An 18,279-nucleotide genomic window follows, 5' to 3' on the forward strand; every position below is an offset into this window, starting at 1 on the left:
ACCCAGAATAAACTTAGTTGGTCTCTAAGGTGCTACTGGACAATTTTTAAATTTTTAAAAATTTATCTCAACTGCGTCAGACCAACACGGCTACCTACTTGAAGCTAAATAACCATTAAGCATACACAGAAATAGATGCACTGTATGAGTCAGCGCACCAAAATTCAGCAGAACTCCAATTCTTGTACCCTGAGCTGCTTATGCAACTCGAGAATGTTCAGGCACCCATGCTTAAACGGACATAAAAACCCCAGCCACAGAATTTGAGTCTTCAGGGCTACAGTTTGTGCCTGCACTCTGTCGGTCTCTGGTTGCTTTTCCCCTTGCAAACATCAGAGTTGTGAAGTAGTTTCTAAACCTGCTGCGCTGACAGTGTAAATATAGCTCTCACCCAGAAGTTTGCAGCCATTTATTAATTTCCGCCTTTGGTTAATGAGAGATGCTTATCTCCCAGTCAGCAGCCTTGATTCAGCAAAGGCGCAACGTGCCTGTCGCTCATTTTCTTCGAAGGTCGGCAAAGGAGCGTCCCGGAAAACCTTCCATGTTTGGAGAGTCTAGCGTGCATAACCGAAGCGCTGAAGCACTGAGCAGCTTGTTCACGAGAGAGAGAGAGAGTTTTGTGAAGGCAGGAGCCGAAATGTACAGAAATTCAGACAGATTAGATATTTGCCAGACAGCTCCTGAAACCTGGGCTACAGGTGCCACAAGAGAATATCTAGTCTCAAGATGTCCCCCATTCCCCACCCCCCAAATAAATTCGGTCGCATTTTCTATTTGTTTTTTCAAAACATATGAACTAACGCAAAATTCACATCAGTGACACATGGCTAAAGTCATGTTTTAAGTAGCAGTTCTTAACTGGAAACCACAGACATAAACGGGGCTCGGCCCCTGCAATAGTGGCCAAATCCATACGTCATTTGAATAATTATTACTTACAAATGCAGTGGACGCTCGGGTTGCGAACGTGATCCGTGCAGGATGCACGTTCGCAACCCGCAGCATTCGTAACCCGCGTCTGTGCACACGCAGGTTGTGATTCAGCGCTTCTGCGCATGCGCAAAGTGCAATTTAGTGTTTCTGCTTATGCGCGACTCCCGAAACCCAGAAGTAACCCGTGCCAGTACTTCCGGGTTTCGGCTGACAGCAACCTGAAGCGGACGCAACATGAAGTATGACTGTACCAGCATGTATGTAGAGAGATCAAGATCGAGACAGATAAGCACATGGGAGGTCAGCAGCCAGAAATCTCATTTTGGGGGCGCTTGGGGGTGCAGTCCTCCTCCTGGGGGAAAGCAACACTTGGCAACAGACATCTCACTTTGGGGTCAGGGGGGAGAGGCGTTTTCATCTCGAGTCTCCGTCGCCATACACGAATTGCCTCTCGAATTGCTTGCAATGGTAACACCCCTGTTGCAAAATGCAACTGATAACTGGTGGGTTTTGAATGCTAGTACAGTGGTACCTCGCAAGACGAAAAACTCGCAAGACGAAAGAGTTTTTGGTTTTTTGAGTTGCTTCGCAAGACGAATTTCCCTATGGGCTTGCTTCGCAAGACGAAAACGTCTTGCAAGTTTGTTTCCTTTTTCTTAAAACCGTTAATACCCAGGGTGCATTGCTTGAAGAGGTGCAGTTGCGACTTGACTTCGAGGAGCAACTCATAGCACGCGGTGTGGTGCTATGAGTTGCTCCTCCTATGGGAAACTGTGCTTCGCAAGACGAAAAATTCGCAAGATGAAAAAACTCGCAGAACGAATTAATTTCGTCTTGCGAGGCACCACTGTAGGTTGTAAGTCACTAGCTGGAATCGGGGCGAACCACCTGTGGTCCTCTAGATACTGTTGCACTCCAACACCCATCAGCCCCAGTCTGAATGGATGACGGTCAGGGGTGATGGGAGTTGTAATCCACCTGGAGGTCAATTGGCTATTTTGGACCACAACTCCCAGCTGGTAAAAGCTGCAGTCCAACACATCTGGAGGGCACCAGGTTGGGGAATTCTGGGCTAGAAGGACCAAGGCTCTCACTCTGCGTAAGGCAGCGTCGCATGACTGGAGGAAATTCTAAACTCAGCTTCCATCCGTATTAAGTTTTCCACACACACACACACACACTTGTACGCAACATGCCGCCCACAGTCAGAATCAGCAAATAGAAACCGGCAGGAGCTCGCGGTTTGAAAGGCGCAGAGTGTTTTTGTCCTGCGCTTCTTGCGGAAATGATAAAAAATGTACTTGTGCAACCGCCAGCCCAGCCCGGTTAAGTTAGATGAATTATGCAAAGGTGTGAGGGCAGAATAATACTTTCATTTTATGCAGGGTGGTGTAACGCCCAACCCGAGTAGCGAACTGAGTCATGTTTTTGTCAGATGAATTGCCGTGCAACTTTCACGGCTGCTGGGGCAGGTCCCGGCTAAAAAAAGCATAAAGAAGAGCAGCCTAAGAGCCAATAGCCTAAGTCAGTGGCTTTCAACCAGTGTGCTGTGGCACCCTGGGGTGCCTTGAAGGATGGTTGGAGTGGCGCTGGCAACACTTTCCTTCCCGCCCTCCTCACATCTCTGCCTCCCAAAGGCTTGCACAGCTGTTCGTTGCCGCAGCCCCGGCTACAAGCTCCCCAGGCGAATGGGGCCTCTTGAAGGCACCCCTTTTAGGGACAGAGGGGGGCAGCTCAGAGACCAGAGATGGCGGCAGCAGCTGCCTGGAGGACTCCCAAGGGGAGAGGAGAGGAGGAAGAGGGGACACTTCCCAAGAGAGGGTGTTCAAAAGAGGGTGAGGCTGTAATCTCTGCAGGCAACGGGTGACACAACTTGAGCCCCACAGGGGTGCCACAGAAAGAAAAGCTGTGGACTTAAAAAGGTTGAAAACCTCTAGCCTAAGATGCAAAAAAGCAGTCCTGTTCTTCCGTCCTGGCCTCTTCTGTCTTCTCATTATATAACCTTGACTCTGGAATACAGGGATAGCAATTCTAGACGATGACACAGCAAGTGAAGGCAATGCAAGCGAATAAGTGAACAACTTTGCAAGGAGTTTGTGTCGAGGAGAGACCCGCTCTTAAACAGCAGCCGTTCAGCACTGACAGAAAAGTTTACAAAAGACAGGGGGTTGGATGGACTGGACTCAGCTGGATAGCTCAGTTGGTTAGCGCATGGTGCTGATAACACTACAGTTGCAGGTTCGATCCCCGTATGGGACAGCTGCATATTCCTGCATTGCAAAGGGTTGGACCAGATGATCCACAGGATCTCCCTTCCGACTCTAGAATTCTATACTCTCTACAAACGAACTGCCTACCTTCTGGCACAGAGCCAATGCTCAAGGGTGTCTTTCGTAAGGTGCCCAACCAGTTATAACTCTCAAATGGAGCAAGGGATAAGCACAGGATCATAGAACTGTACAGCTGGAAGGGACCACAGGGGTCATCGAGTCTCAAGCCCCTGCAATGCAGGAATCTTTTGCCCAAGGCAGGGCTCGAACCCACGACCCTGACATTAAGAGTCTCATGCTCTACCGAATGAGCTTGCGAAGTCTCAAAGTGAGCAGTCGGTGCAGAAATCCCATCAAGTGCTTCGTGTACACATAAGAAAGAGAGACAGACAGACAGACTGCACATTCTGGTCATGTCTCCCAGCAACACAGGGAGGGACTGCTGCTGGCCACACCCCCACGGCCACCATATGCTTTCCGCATAAATGGGGAAGGAGCAAGCTGTTGTTAGGATATAGATGTTCCGTTCCACCTAAACAGATATGTGTGGAGCTGTTGTATGTCACATGCCTGTTTACATTCCAGCACAGCTTGCTGGGAACTTCCGTTTGTGTATTGCTTTTGCTTTGTGCTTCCTGCTGCTTGGACACGAAGGGGAGCAGACATGTTCTTCCTTTGCCCTGATGCTGAATAAAATGCTTGTAAATACACTTTACATATGCCACTTCTGTTGCGTGAGATTCACTCTGCTGCTTATGGCGTGCTCAAGTTTCTGAAGGCTTCTGAAACTGTGTGCTGCTGTTTTGATGCTCTTCCAAGGGAGACCGGAGTTCGCCTGGCTGCCGGCCGGTGGGCTGGAGCCAGCTGGGGGCCTGCGTGATGCCCCCGTTCCCTTGGACACATCCCAACAGCTGTACATGCTGAGCTTAGCTGGCCAGTGGGGTGAGGGCACAGGCAGCGGGCACAGAGGCAGTGAAGTGCGTGAGCAGGGGGTATGACCTTGTTCTCCCCTTGTGCGCATGAGGGGCTTCATCTGTGAAAGACCCTGTGGGCTCCATCATCAGAATCCTCCATCCCTCCCAAAGGGCGGCCAATGAGCAAAACGACGTCCTCCCTAATTAACACTCCACAGCCTTTTAAATATGTTTATGGGGGTGTTTACTGTTCGGTTGTTTTTTGCTTAAACTATTTGTGTTTTTATCTTGGGGACCGCCCAGAGATCTTTTGATGAAGGGCGGTATATAAAACAAAAAAACCAATAATTTAAAAACATTTTCCAGGAGTGCTGTCAAACAAGGAACAGCAAACCCCTTCCAGCCTGCAAAATAAAGGGTGCAACTGCACTTCTCTGTGCTTGTTTATTGTGCTATAGGGGGAGCCTGCCTCCTTTGGGCCCCCCGATTCTCGCCTCTGACGCTCATTTGTTTTCACCTTTCCATGCAAGGTCAACAGGAAAGTCAGAAAATTAAGGTTTCTCCCCCCCCCCCCAACCCGATCTGCTTGCCCTTTTGCCTAGGCCCACGCTTGCTGGATCCTTCATTCGGAAGCGGAGAGCACTCCCCGTCGTGGAAAACCCTGACCCCAACTTCTCAACACCTCAGTCGCTTGCTGCAGATCGTACAAGGGGAAGAACGCACTCAGAGAAAGGAAGCGTGCCTCACTCGCTCCTCTGATACTTTATCATTTCTATTAAAAAAAAGAAAGAAAGCACAAAGCCTTGTGGTTTCTATCTTCTCGATCCAGTTCATAAATGCATGTTTGTTTCAAATGCTTCTATGCACGCCTCTTACAGATGCTCAAAGATCTCTGCGCATCTCTGGAGAAGAGAACTGTGAGTTGCACTGATCCTGAGAATGAACAATGCAGTCAGCCGGCACTTTTCCGGATCCGTCATGTAGGGTAAGCTGCCAGGGCTCCTTCACACACACCAGCAATGTTGTGGTTTGTGGATGAATGCCACTAGCAGCTGAGCAGGGCTGACCTGTGGCCTTGCAGAAGCACCTCAGATAATAGTAATTATTATTATTATTAATATTATTATTATTATTATTATTATTATTATTATTTATACCCCGCCCTCCCCAACCAAGACTGGGTTCAGGACGGCTAACAACCAATAATAAAAACAAGTTGATTGAAATACAACTTTAAAAACAAAATTAAAACACAACATTAAAACATTAAAATGCAACCTCATCACAGGAGGAGAAAGGAAAAAAGAAAGAAAGAGGGGGAGGGAGCCAAACTGGTTCTAAGCCAAAGGCCAGGCAGAACAACTCTGTCTTACAGGCCCAGCGGAAAGAAATCAGATCCTGCAGGGCCCTGGTCTCATGAGGCAGAGCGTTCCACCAGGCTGGAGCCAGTGCTGAAAAGGCCCTGGCTCTGGTTGAGGCTAATCTGACTCCCTTAGGGCCCGGGACCTCTAGGGTGTTGCTATTTATGGACCTTGAGGCTCTCCGTGGGGCATACCGGAAGATCCCTGCAGGATCAGGCCAGTGGCCCATCTACTCCAGCATCCTGCTCACACAGTGGCCAACAAATGCCTTTCGGAAGCCCGGAAGCAGGACCTGAGTGCAACAGAACTTTTGTGGTTTCCAGCAATTGGCATAACAGGTGCACACTCCCTCCAACATTGACCCGCTCCCTGTAGCACAACTACCAAGACTGAACTGTGATTTTTAAAATCCATTGCCGCAGTGCCTCAGGATAAGAGCAAGAGGCTCTTAATCTCAGGGCCGTTGGTCCCCCACGTCAGACAAAAGATTCCCAGCGAACAGCCCTCATCTGTCGGGCATCTCAGCCTCCCTGCGGAGATCCGCAGTGATCTGGATCTGCTAAGGCTGTGAGCTCAGGGACAACTGTGACCGACTGTAAATAACAAACAGAACAGTGTCCACTCGTTGCTTTTAGCAGAATGCAAGCAGAGGGTTGCAAACCTCCACCCAATTTGGAATGAGAAGGTGAAATATCACACGCAAAAACGTTTTCTAATTTTGCCCCGTATTGTGTCATATATATTCCTTTCTGGGTGACTCCAAAAGCCAACTTTTGATACCCAAGTTAGGGAAGATTCCACCACTATTTCCTATTAATTGGGAATCAGTAACTCAGGAATTAATGGCTCAGCGGTGGAGCCCTTGTAGAAGGTCCCAGATTCAAATCCCCAGCATCTCCAGGTAAGGCTGGGGGCGTCACCTGCCGGCAGCCCTGGAGAGCCACTACCAGCCAGAGCAGGCACTATTGAGTGAGATGCAGCAACAGCCTGACTCAGCTTAAGGCAGCTTTCCAATGTTTGCCCGCCCAGTTTTAATTGAGGGCTACGGTTTTAACATTGTAGGTAAATGGCTTTATTGGCCCTTTATGGATGGGAAAGGGCTCTGCTTCAGATGGTCATAAATGCAAGGATTCACATCCATGCAGCCCTTAAAAATTTAAGAGGAAAGCCCCATGCGTGGCTTAGTGGCAGAGAATCTGCTTTGCATGCATGCCCTGGAGAGTCATTGCCACTCAGTGCGAATAGCAATACTGAGCTGGATGGTCGGATTCTGCATAAGGCAGTTTCCCAAGTTACCGGCAAAACGACTTTTCTCTTTGGCGATCACTCGTAGCTGAGTAAGATTGTCTCCCATGAACAAGGTCTAAACAGTGTGCCATTCTCCCACAAAAGAGTCCACATTGGGTTCTCGAAATTTTGCTGTTAGCTTTGCCAATTCCGCAATTCTTCTTCGGTGGGAACTTCTTCCTTCCTTCCTTCTTTGTGCACAGAGAATCCTAGCTGCTGTCAGAACGTATCCTCTTGTTTGCATTTTGTGGCTATGACCAGGCATGTTTTCCCAATGAACTCTTGGATCGGAAGCTCTGCCGCTCTGAAAGGGCAAGGTTCTCTTGGCAGCACAACTTCCTGGAAATGGGCACCAGATTCCAACACACACACACACACACACACACACAGCCCTACACCACTTCTGTCTGATTCAGCAAAGGCCTTGATAAGAAATGTCATCCTTCACTGGGTAATTTTAGCCCTGGAAGATAAGCATCTCTATCAGGCTCAAACATATGGCAGGCTGCAGGAGAACTCCCAGCAAATGAGCAAGGTAATTCATTCGCTGAAGCTAAGCGTACCTGGGGAACAGGGCAGGGAGGAGGGTGATGGAGAGGGAAAGGTGATGGGGTGTGCGCGTGCGCACCCCCCCCCCCCCAATTTGATGCAATAGCAAGTGCCACACTATCCGTCATGGGGAGGAGAGGCACAAACTGAAAACTCAAACAGGGTTCGAGCCAAACTGTTTCACCAAGGTTTTGACACCACAAGATTCCACAGCCTTGAAATCCTAGCTAGTCCAACCTCATGCAATGCAGGAATCTTTGGCCCGACGTGGGGTTAGAACCCGCAACTCTGGGATTAAGAGTCCCATGCTCTACTGACTGAACTATCCAGCCTCACATAAATAAGCAGGGTTTAAAAGTGAATTCATCATTGCTGCATGCAGGCGGTACAAATTTGGGGCCTTGTGGGCAAAAAAGCTCAACTTAACTTTTTGCATCTACCTTTGCTTTGCATGATTTATTCCAGGTTTTGCTCGTGACGACAAACTAAATCAAAGTCAAAGAGCACACAGAGAGTAACAGAGCAATGGATTTAATAAATGATACCAGGTTCTGTGCAAGAGGTGAAAAACCCCCGAACACTGAAAGTTTGCACAGAACCACGGTGACATTCCCCAGTTGTATCTTGTTAGAAGTTTCCCTGTATTTGATTATTACAAGCGCTCTTGAGGGCTATTTGTCACACTCCAAATTACTTCTTTTTTTTAACTGCACATTACTTTTAAAACTTGGGTGGCGCTGTGGTCTAAACCACAGAGCCTAGGGCTTGCCGATCAGAAGGTCGGCGGTTCAAATCCCCACGGCGGGGTGAGCCCCTGTTTCTCTGCCCCAGTTCCTGCCAACCTAGCAGTTCGAAAGCATGTCAAAATGCAAGTAGATAAAGAGGTACCACTCCAGCAGGAAAGCTAAATGCCGTTTCCATGCGCTGCTCTGGTTTCGCCAGAAGCAGCTTAGTCATTCTAGCCACACGACCCAGAAAAACTGTCTGTGGACAAACGTCAGCTCCTTCGGCCAGTAAAGCGAGATGAGCGCCGCAACCCCAGAGTCGTTCGCAACTGGACTTAACTGTCAGGGGTCCTCTACCTTTACCTTTAACATTTAAAACACTCTGTTTTTTAAGGGCTCAACCTTGTAGCATTAAAATTAGCAAACAATAGACTCAACAAATGCATTTGATTTAAGACAATCAATAATGGTCTACTCCATCATTATCTCCCATCCTATGAAACTTCCAAACTGTTGTATTTTCATTATATTCATGTAGGACGGACAGAGTCTAATTGTCAGGGAACTGCCATCGGCTCAGGGGCGAGAGGGGAAAAGCTGGATGGATTACAGAGAGCCCCCAAAGATCGTGGGAAGCAGCACCTCCTCAGCGGAGTAGAGTAGCCACGCCTCCAGTGGAGAGGAGCTTCAGGGCTCCGAGGAGGCGAGGTGGTGCCAGGACACCTTGCCTGGGCAAAGCGGGGAGGAGAGAGGTCCTCCGTTACCCACGCCTTCCTTGCGCAGTAAGCTTTCGCGCTGAGAGAGGAGGTGCAGACTGGGCGTCAAGAAATTACTTTGCTGGGGAAGGTTTAAGGACCGCCCACTCACGGATTCTGCCAGTGAATGAGCCAGCCATGGGAGAGTGGCGCTCTGGACAGATTATTTTGGCATCAAAGGCAAGGCTTCACAGCCGAGCAGGGAGGCATTTGCCTGCTTCCTCTTGAGCAACCCCTTGGAACCCTAAAACTAATCTTTCCTTCAAAAGCAGGCTATGGCATCCAGGGTCAATGGAAGGCTTGCATTCCAGCAGTGATTCCCCATCCAAACCCAACAACAACCTTTGTTCTGTATCCTAATTAGAATCACTGGAGGCGGCAGGATGTGTGTGAGAATTTTGGGAGCCTCACCTCAATTAACTTGAAGAGCCCATTTGTTTCCTCCTGAAACTCTATTAGCTGAATGTGTTTATAACTTCCCGCCTCCCAGAATTTGCACAAGCAACCCATTCTCACGTCATCAAGTCGGTTTTATCTAAGGAAAACATAGGCCACCACCAGTGCCGGATTTACGTATCAGCTAAACAAGCTATAGCTTAGGACCCCACTCTCTTGGGGCTCCCGACAAAATATACTTCTTAATTGCATTTCACTATTAATATACAGTGGCAACTCAGGTTAAGAACTTAATTCATTCTGGAGGTCTGTTCTTAACCTGAAACTGTTCTTAACCTGAGGTACCACTTTAGCGAATGGGGCCTTCCGCTGCCACCAGGCGATTTCTGTTCTCATCCTGAAGCAAAGTTTTTAACCCGAGGTACTATTTCTGGGTTAGTGGAGTCTGTAACCTGAAGCGTCTGTAACCCGAGGTACCACTGTACTGAAATTGCATTTCAGTTCAACAATTACTTTGATAAAATACATATTTTGTTATGTGCAAATGGCTTTAGATACCCATTAGGTCCATAAATTACCATATAGCATAGATTCAACAGAAAACAACAGCGACATTTTGTTGTTGACAGAGGACAGCTGGACATATAAAGGGCCCCATTACCTTCAGTAGCTTAGGGCCTCATTAAACCTAAATCTGGCCCCGGCCACCACACACACACACACACACACACACACACACACATCACCTACCCATAATTTCCCAGCAGGTCAAAGACAAAGAAATGCAGGGGATATATACAAAAATACAGAGTCACATCACTGGATCCATCTAAGCTTGTCCACAATGACTTGCAGCAGGTCGCCAGGGTTTCAGGCAAGCAGCTTTCATGCTCATAACAACCTTCTGAGGTAGGTTGGGCTGAGAGGTGGTGACTGGCCCAAGATTTCCCCCAATGAAATTTATGGCTGAGTGGGGATTTGAACCCTGGCCTCCCAGGTCCTAAGTCCAACACTCTAACCACTACGCCACACTGGCCAGAGACTGAACGTGGGACCTTCTGCCTTGAAAACAGGTCCTCTACAACTGAGCCACAGCCCTTGACTGCGGAGGAACGGTCAAAAGCCAGAAGTGATTAGGATGCAAAGTTTCAAAGAAATTCTGCCTCAGGACGGATATTAATGATGCCAGCGTAATTAAACTTTCAGTTATTTCTGCCATTCTCTAAGTCCTTTTAATATTGTGTTTCAATTGTTGTAACACGCCCTGGGACCTTAGGGGGAAGGGAGAAAATATAATAATAATAATAATAATAATAATAATAATAATAATAATAATAATAATAATAATAGTCTACAGTTCAGAGTGTGGGGTCCTTAATGAAGAAATATTCCACAACTCGCATTTTCATTCTGCGTCCAACCTGTGGGGAAAAGGGAATGTACACACAGCCTTAAATTGATAGATCTGTGGGCGCAGGGGGGTCTCTGCCCTCTTCCTACCAAATCGGTACTTTCCCCCTGCCTGCTTCCTTTGGACTATCTGACCCAGTAAACCTTGCTCACGTCTCCAGCACATGCTTTCTGCATTCGCTGAAAGCTGCTAAGTTGCTCGCTGGCTTCATCGCAGAACAATCTGCTGCGATCAGCTGTGAAGGGTCGTTTGCTGGGCAGCAAGTGAACCAGTTAACCTCTGAGCTATATAAACTATCCTTTATAAACATCTGAGCTATATAAACTACCCTTGAAACGTCGCGGGGTCCCATCCCTCCAAACTTTCTTGCAAAAGGCTTCTGGAAAACACGGCAGGCTTAAAATTGCAAGCGGCAGCTGTGGAAAACTGCAGCTACACTGGTCAGCCCCAAACAGGAGACAAAGGGTGTGTTATCTATCGATGCTACTTTTCCGAAAGACCCCAGGCCCGTTCCAAATTTGCCTTACCAAGTGAGCGTTTTTGCAAACTCCAGGCGCCTTATTTATTTGTTTGGTTGTAAGAATATTTCCAAACCAGAATGGGAGAATGATCGCGGCTGTGTACATTAAGGTGAGGCGTTGATGGGGGCGGGGAGCTATTTATTTGCAAAACACAGAGAGGATAAAATGAGGGTGAAGGATATGTCTGATGCCTTAAGCATCTGGGCGAAAGGGGCAAATGAAAAACGTTAACAGAGGCAGCACCACAACCTGACAAAAGGTATGGCCTAGGACCCACGTACCTACGGGACCGCCTCTCCTGGTATGCCCCGTGGAGGACCTTAAGGTCCACAAATGACAACACTGTGGAGGTCCCTAGTCGGAAGGTGGTTAGACTGGTCTCAACTAGGGCTGGGGCCTTTTCAGTACTGGCCCCGACTTCGTGGAACGCTCTGTCACAAGAGACTAGGGCCCTGCGGGACTTGACCTCTTTCCGCAGGGCCTGCAAGACAGAGCTGTTCTGCCTGGCCTTTGGTTTGGACTCAGTCTGACCCTTATGTTTCCCTCCCCTTATGGTCTTGATCTATGGGCTACTCTTAAAATGAGGCTGCATTTTAAATTGCATTTTAACCTATATTTTAAATTGGTTTCCCCCATTATGTTTTTTACTGTGATTTTATTGATGAGCCCGGCTCTGGCCGGGGAGGGCGGGGTATAAATAAATTATTTATTATTATTATTATCTTCTTCTTCATCATCATCATCATCATCTAGCCCCAGGTGTGGGGCTAGAGATGCGCCGTATAAATTTGGGAGGAACAAGGAGTGGGGTTCAGATTCTGTTACCTGCAAGGATAATCTTCGCTCGCTGGTTTGGCGAGGGCCTCCAAATTCACACAGGTGCTTCTGAGTCCTCTGTCATTTCTGTCACACGCACTTTTCTGCTTTCCCTTTCACCGCCCTTGATAAGTTTTTCCGATTTCAGCTTTGGATGGGATTTCAAGAGTTCCCTTCTTTGCCTTCTTGACGCCTCCAACCAGCAGCTCACTGCGATGCCTTTGGGGGCCCACTTCTTTTATCAAATAATGACCATTAATAATATTTTTTCTTGTAGAAAACAACCACAACCACCAAACCCTGAAGATGCACACCCATGCAAAATTCTTCTCGTCTCCAAGAACAACCGATGAACATCTCCAAGGCTCCAGAAATACTTTCCTCAATGGAAGCCGCCGCTAGGTTCGTCTTGGCCACCACACCTGTGAAGAAGGGAGAGGACACACTTACTGAAGGGGAAACAAAACCAAAGGCTTGTACACTGGATTAAGTAGCTTCACGCAACCAGCCCTATTCAGCCATTACAGCAATCTGGAAGCAGGACAGAGGAGTGGGGCTGAGAACGCAGGATCCAACCAACATCCTGCCGCAGTCGAAGACAGATTTCTGAAGCAGACAGCTGGCTTCTACTTGCGCAAGCTTCCCACACGACGTAGACCACATCCACACCATAAACTTAAAGCGCTATCGTACCACTTTAAACAGCCCTGGCTTCTGCCCAAAGAATTCTGGGAATTGTAGTCTGTTAGGGTTCTTAGGAGACATCCATTCCCCGCCCTGAGCTACAATTCATGGAGGGAACCATCAATCCTTCTTCAAAAGGAATTCTGGAGTTGTAGTCCTGCGAGGGTAATGGGTATCTCCTAAGAAATCTTGTGTCCCCTCTACAAACTACAGCTCCCAGAATTCTTTGGGAGAAGAAGAAGAAGAAGAGTTTGGATTTGATATCCCGCCTTTCACTCCCTTTAAGGAGTCTCAAAGCAGCTAACATTCTCCTTTCCCTTCCTCCCCCACAACAAACACTCTGTGAGGTGAGTGGGGCTGAGAGACTTCAGAGAAGTGTGACTGGCCCAAGGTCACCCAGCAGCTGCATGTGGAGGAGCGGGGAAGCGAACCCGGTTACCCAGATTACGTGACTACCGCTCTTAACCACTACACCACACTGGCTCCACACTAGGTTAGGTTCCACTTTATTAAGTTCCCTCAAGGTGGAACTTAAATGCAATTAATAATAATTATAATAATAACAATAATTGTGCTAAGGGGCCTCCGCAGATATAGTCACACAGGGGCACTAACTGGCGAAATCTCAGAAGCCAGGCGGCAGCTAAACATGAGCTTCCCCATAGCCGCTATGAGGCTTCAGCGACATGCGTTATTTTTGCTCCGCTCCTCCCCGCAAGACGCATGGTAATTGATGCAAAACACGGCGGGGCGTGCCAATTAATCTGCATAATTTATGCACGCCGATGCACGTGCTGGATCTGCTGCTTGCAACGGGCATGTCTGCAGTTATGTGCAGCTACAAGCCCACAGCATGTGATAGCAGGGTTTGGAACCGCCACTCGCAGAAGCTACAGGCAAGGGTTGCAGTTTGCAGGCTGCTCAGTCAGAGCTCCTAATCCCAGAGTGTGGAACGTGCTCAGCATGTAGCATGCAGGCCACGGTTCGGGTTACCTCTGCCTGCCTGCCCGCCCGCCCTCCACACCCCCATCCGCGACCGCTCACGGCAAATGAGGAGCCCAAGGTCTCACGCTGGGTCTCCATATTTTTCTCATGTAAGGAAATCGCCACCCAGGCGCTTTCGATCAGAATAGGGAATCTTATCACCTGGATCAAATTTAAGAGCCTCAAGCCTCACGCAATACCCCTGGGAATGGTGACGGTGACGTTTCGGAGGAAGCGGGGGGGGGGGCAATTTATCCAGGCCATGTTACACGGGGAGCAGGAAAAAAACCACTGGATCTTACACAAAGAGACGTAAGAAGACATAACAGGAGGAGCTGCTTGCGAAATCCTTGAAATGATAGCATTATTTGGGGGCATAGCTTGGGGTGGGGCACCCATTCTGCATGCAGAAAGAGGAGGAGGAGGAGTTTGGATTTGATATCCCACTTTATCACTACCCTAAGGAGTCTCAAAGCAGCTAACATTCTCCTTTCCCTTCCTCCCCCACAACAAACACTCTGTGAGGTGAATGGGGCTGAGAGACTTCAGAGAAGTGTGACTGGCCCAAGGTCACTCAGCAGCTGCATGTGGAGGAGCGGAGATGCGAACCCGGTTCCCCAGATTACGAGTCCACCGCTCTTAACCACCACACCACACTGGCTCTCCAAGCCTTGGCTCCATCCCCAGAACCTTCAGGTTAAGGCTGGGAAAGAATCCCTGTTTGGAAAGCGCAGAGAGATGCTGCCGGACTGCTGCGGACGATGATGAACCAGGAGGGCCAATGGTCTGATTCAGTATAAGCCCCTGTTTCTGCCCAAGTTAAGCATCTCTGAAACTTGACTCACGGGTTGGAGCCAGACAGGAAAAAACTATCAAGTGGATTGAGAATCAGGGACAGGAGGATGTGGGGCCTGGGGAGATACTCAAGGGCCAGATGGAGAGGTTTGGAGGGTGACTTTCGGGCCACCGAGTCTGAGGTCCCCCACCCGACTAATAATAATAAAAAATTATTATTTATACCCTGCCCATCTGGCTGGGTTTCCCCAGCCACGCTGGGCGGCTTCCAACAGAACACTAAACTACAATAACCTCTTAAACATTAAAAGTTTCCCTAAACAGGGCTGCCTTCAGATGTCTTCTAAACGTCAGATAGTTGTTGATTTCCTTGATCTAGTGGGAGGGCGTTCCACAGGGCAGGTGCCACTACCGAGAAGGCCCTCTAACTGGTTCCCTGTAACTTGGCTTCTCGCAGCGAGGGAACCGCCAGAAAGCCCTCGGTGCTGGACTTCAGTGTCCGGGCAGAACGATGGTGGTGGAGACACTCCTTCAGGTATACTGGGCCGAGGCCCCAACAGTTGTTAAACTATGAATTGTGTCAGAATATGAAGCTACAGTTTGGTTGGTTTACAGAGCCATCGTTTCCTGGTTTGGATGTAACAGGAAACGAAGGTTAACTACGGCTTCCTGGTGTGGTCGGTCACCTGTTGGCTTACAGAGGCTGGTTTGTTTGGAAAGTATTCACGGTGGTTTCCTGGTTTGGATGTAGAAGGAAATGGTGGTTGGGGCAGCTTTATGGCATGGCTGATCACTTTTATGAAGGGGGAATTTGACTATGTGAAGGCAAGCGGTAAAAGGGGGCGCCGTATTTTCCAGAGACGCCCTTCTACACCTCTTGCACGAAGCCTCACCTTTTTCCATTTTGCAGATACAAGACTACGATGTGCTTTTGTCAAGATTCACTCCCCTCCCCCCGACTTTGCCCCTTCTCTCTGAATCACAGAACGGACGTAAACCCATTTAGCAGCTACCTGCATTCAGATAGGACGACGTCAGGATTAAAAGCTTTGGTGCCGAAAATAGAACCAGGGTTGTAAGCACAGAAAGATATAAATAGGGGGGGGGGGAATATATATCAAGGAAATGACTCAGGGATCGAAGGTTCAAATGAATAATGTATTTGTTTTTCCTGCCGCGGTGTTTTCCTCAGAGCTATCTCTGTGCAAATAGAAGCCGTTGAACACTCAAATTATTCCTGTGCTGGTTTTCTGAGAACTGCGACGTTATGAGGAGCGCAAGCTGGGTGAAGCGTACTGCGGAGCGAGGGAAAACACTTGCAAGTGTGATTTCCTACGAGCAGCAGAGTCTGTCAAGCGCATGAGTGCTCAAAACACCTTGCACATTTGCGTCACACGCTGGACAAATGCTTCCCTCCCCAAGCCTCTGCTCTTTGGCAGGGTGAGAAATTCAGATATATAAGCTAATCGCCAATTGGCACTTTAAACCTAGGCTGCAGTCATCTATAGACTGTAGTCTAGCCAAGGTTGGGGAAGATCCATAGCTCAGAGCCATAGTTGAAAGGGGTTGGGCTAGATGGCCTTTGGGGTCCCCCTTCCAACTCTACAATTCTGTGGTTCCGTGACTCTAATGGGGATGAGCCCATACGCATCTGAGACAAAGCCCCAGGGCAGAGGATGAGGCTGCTGGGCAGCTTCCAAGCTCTGACAGCTTTTACCCAAGAAACCAGAATACCTGGGAAGAGGAGGAACTCAGAGCTGATATGACACACCCGCAGAGGCAGTCAGGCCTAAGAGTTGCTTTTCGGTGAACTGAAAGTTCCCTGATCAGAACTGCCTATCAAATCAAGACACACCCTTGCCCCAGGACGCCATCCACTGTAACAAGTTGTCTCTGGGTTACTGCAATACAGTGGTACCTCGGTTTACGAACTTAATCTGTTCCATGAGTCTGTTCTTAAACCGAAACCCTTCTTAAACCGGGGCGAGCTTTCTTTAATGAGGCCTCCCGTTGCCAGTGCCCTTCCACCGTTCGGATTCCGTTCTTAGACCGAGGTAAAGTTTGCAAACCGGGACACTACTTCCAGTTTTGCGGAGTTTGTAAACTGAATCGTTGGTAAACAGGACTGTTCTTAACTGAGGTAAAGGTAAAGGGACCCCTGACAATTAGGTCCAGTCGTGGCCGACTCTGGTGTTGCGGCGCTCATCTCGCTTTATTGGCCGAGGGAGCTGGCGTACAGCTTACTGGTCATGTGGCCAGCATGACTAAGCCGCTTCTGGTGAACCAGAGCAGTGCACGGAAATGCCATTTACCTTTCCGCCGGAGCGTTACCTATTTATCTACTTGCACTTTGACGTGCTTTCAAACTGCTAGGTTGGCAGGAGCAGGGACCGAGCAATGGGAGCACACCCCGTCGGAGGGATTCGAACCGCCGACCTTCTGATCGGCAAGTCCTAGGCTCTGTGGTTTAACCCACAGCGCCACCCGCGTCCCTATAACCGAGGTACCACTGTAATAATAATAAAAACCACACAAAATGATTAATTCTGGAAATGATCTGCATAAAACCAAGGGCGACAGTAGCCTTGTCAAGAAGGTATGTGCACATGCATTCAAACACAAACAAACACACACACACACACCTGTAATTCCTGGTGGTGAAGCTCAGTTATGCTGGGCGCAGCCTTGCAAAGAGGCAATTTCTCGCAGACAACTCAACTCACAGAAACTTGCTTTAATTAGAGTTCTGGGTCTGCAGGGCACCGGCCTCCGGGAAAATTCAAGGAGAAGGCGATGGTGCTTATAAAACTCCAGGCGGATCGGCGCACATATAAACCACATTACAGGCCGTAATCAAAAGAGGATCAGGTGGGTGGGGGAACCATCACAGAAAACTCTCCTCCGCTCTGCTACGGAGGATCAAAGAGCAGAAACAAGTTTTTGGGTCCTCCCAAAGACTCTGCCTTGGGTTAGGTGACGGGGTTGGGAAGGCTGCAGTTCAATTGCTTCCATTCCCCACTTTTCGAGCCAAAGGCCACACCCAACCCTCCTGTCTTCTCCTCCTCTGCTTGCAAAAGCACTTCCCCAGCAGAGAGAATTAGCAAAGCATGCGAATGACTTCATAGCTGCTCCTGCAATAGGAACCGGGGTGTGTGCCCCTGCGCAAGGCCTGGAACTGTTTTTTAAGGCAGCAGCCCCATTTGGGGCAGGGCGTACGGCCAGTCAGGACTATTTCCCAAACCCGCGGCGTTTTTGACGCTGCTCATCTCCAGTCGACGCCAGTCACCCAAGGACAGAAAACGGACAGAGGGATTATTGAGAATTACAACTCGGCTAATCGCACACACAAGTCCCGGGCAAGGAAGGTCACGGGAATCTAGGTCATGCACGCCAGAGTGTGACACTTCCAAGTCGGCGCTTGATGCTACCTAACCCATTTACTCTGAGTATGTAGGAACACAAAGCTATGGTTTTCCCAGCAGTGATGTATGGAAGTGAGAGCTGGACCATAAAGAAGGCTGATCGCCGAAGAATTGATACTTTTGAATTATGGTGCTGGAGGAGACTCTTGAGAGTCCCATGGACTGCAAGAAGATCCAACCTATCCATTCTTAAGGAAATCAGCCCTGAGTGCTCACTGGAAGGACAGATCCTGAAGCTTGAGGCTCCAATACTTTGGCCACCTCATGAGAAGAGAAGACTCCCTGGAAAAGACCCTGATGTGGGGAAAGATGGAGGGCACAAGGAGAAGGGGACGACAGAGGACGAGATGGTTGGACAGTGTTCTCGAAGCTACCAGCATGAGTTTGACCAAACTGCGGGAGGTAGTGGAAGACAGGAGTGCCTGGTGTGCTCTGGTCCATGGGGTCACGAAGAGT

The 18,279-nt window shown here is 48.8% G+C and overlaps 1 long non-coding RNA gene across 1 annotated transcript in view; it reads right to left on the bottom strand.

Annotated features, from left to right (window-relative positions):
* Nucleotides 1–18,279, bottom strand: part of LOC114600249 (uncharacterized) — a 144,798-nt gene that overhangs the window by 11,837 nt on the left and 114,682 nt on the right. The window contains exon 3 of the long non-coding RNA XR_003707502.2: nt 11,948–12,360. This is a non-coding gene — a long non-coding RNA (uncharacterized LOC114600249). The remainder of the gene's footprint in view (nt 1–11,947; nt 12,361–18,279) is intronic.

Source organism: Podarcis muralis, chromosome 8 (assembly GCF_964188315.1).
Source record: "Podarcis muralis chromosome 8, rPodMur119.hap1.1, whole genome shotgun sequence".
Classification (NCBI taxonomy): domain Eukaryota; kingdom Metazoa; phylum Chordata; class Lepidosauria; order Squamata; family Lacertidae; genus Podarcis; species Podarcis muralis.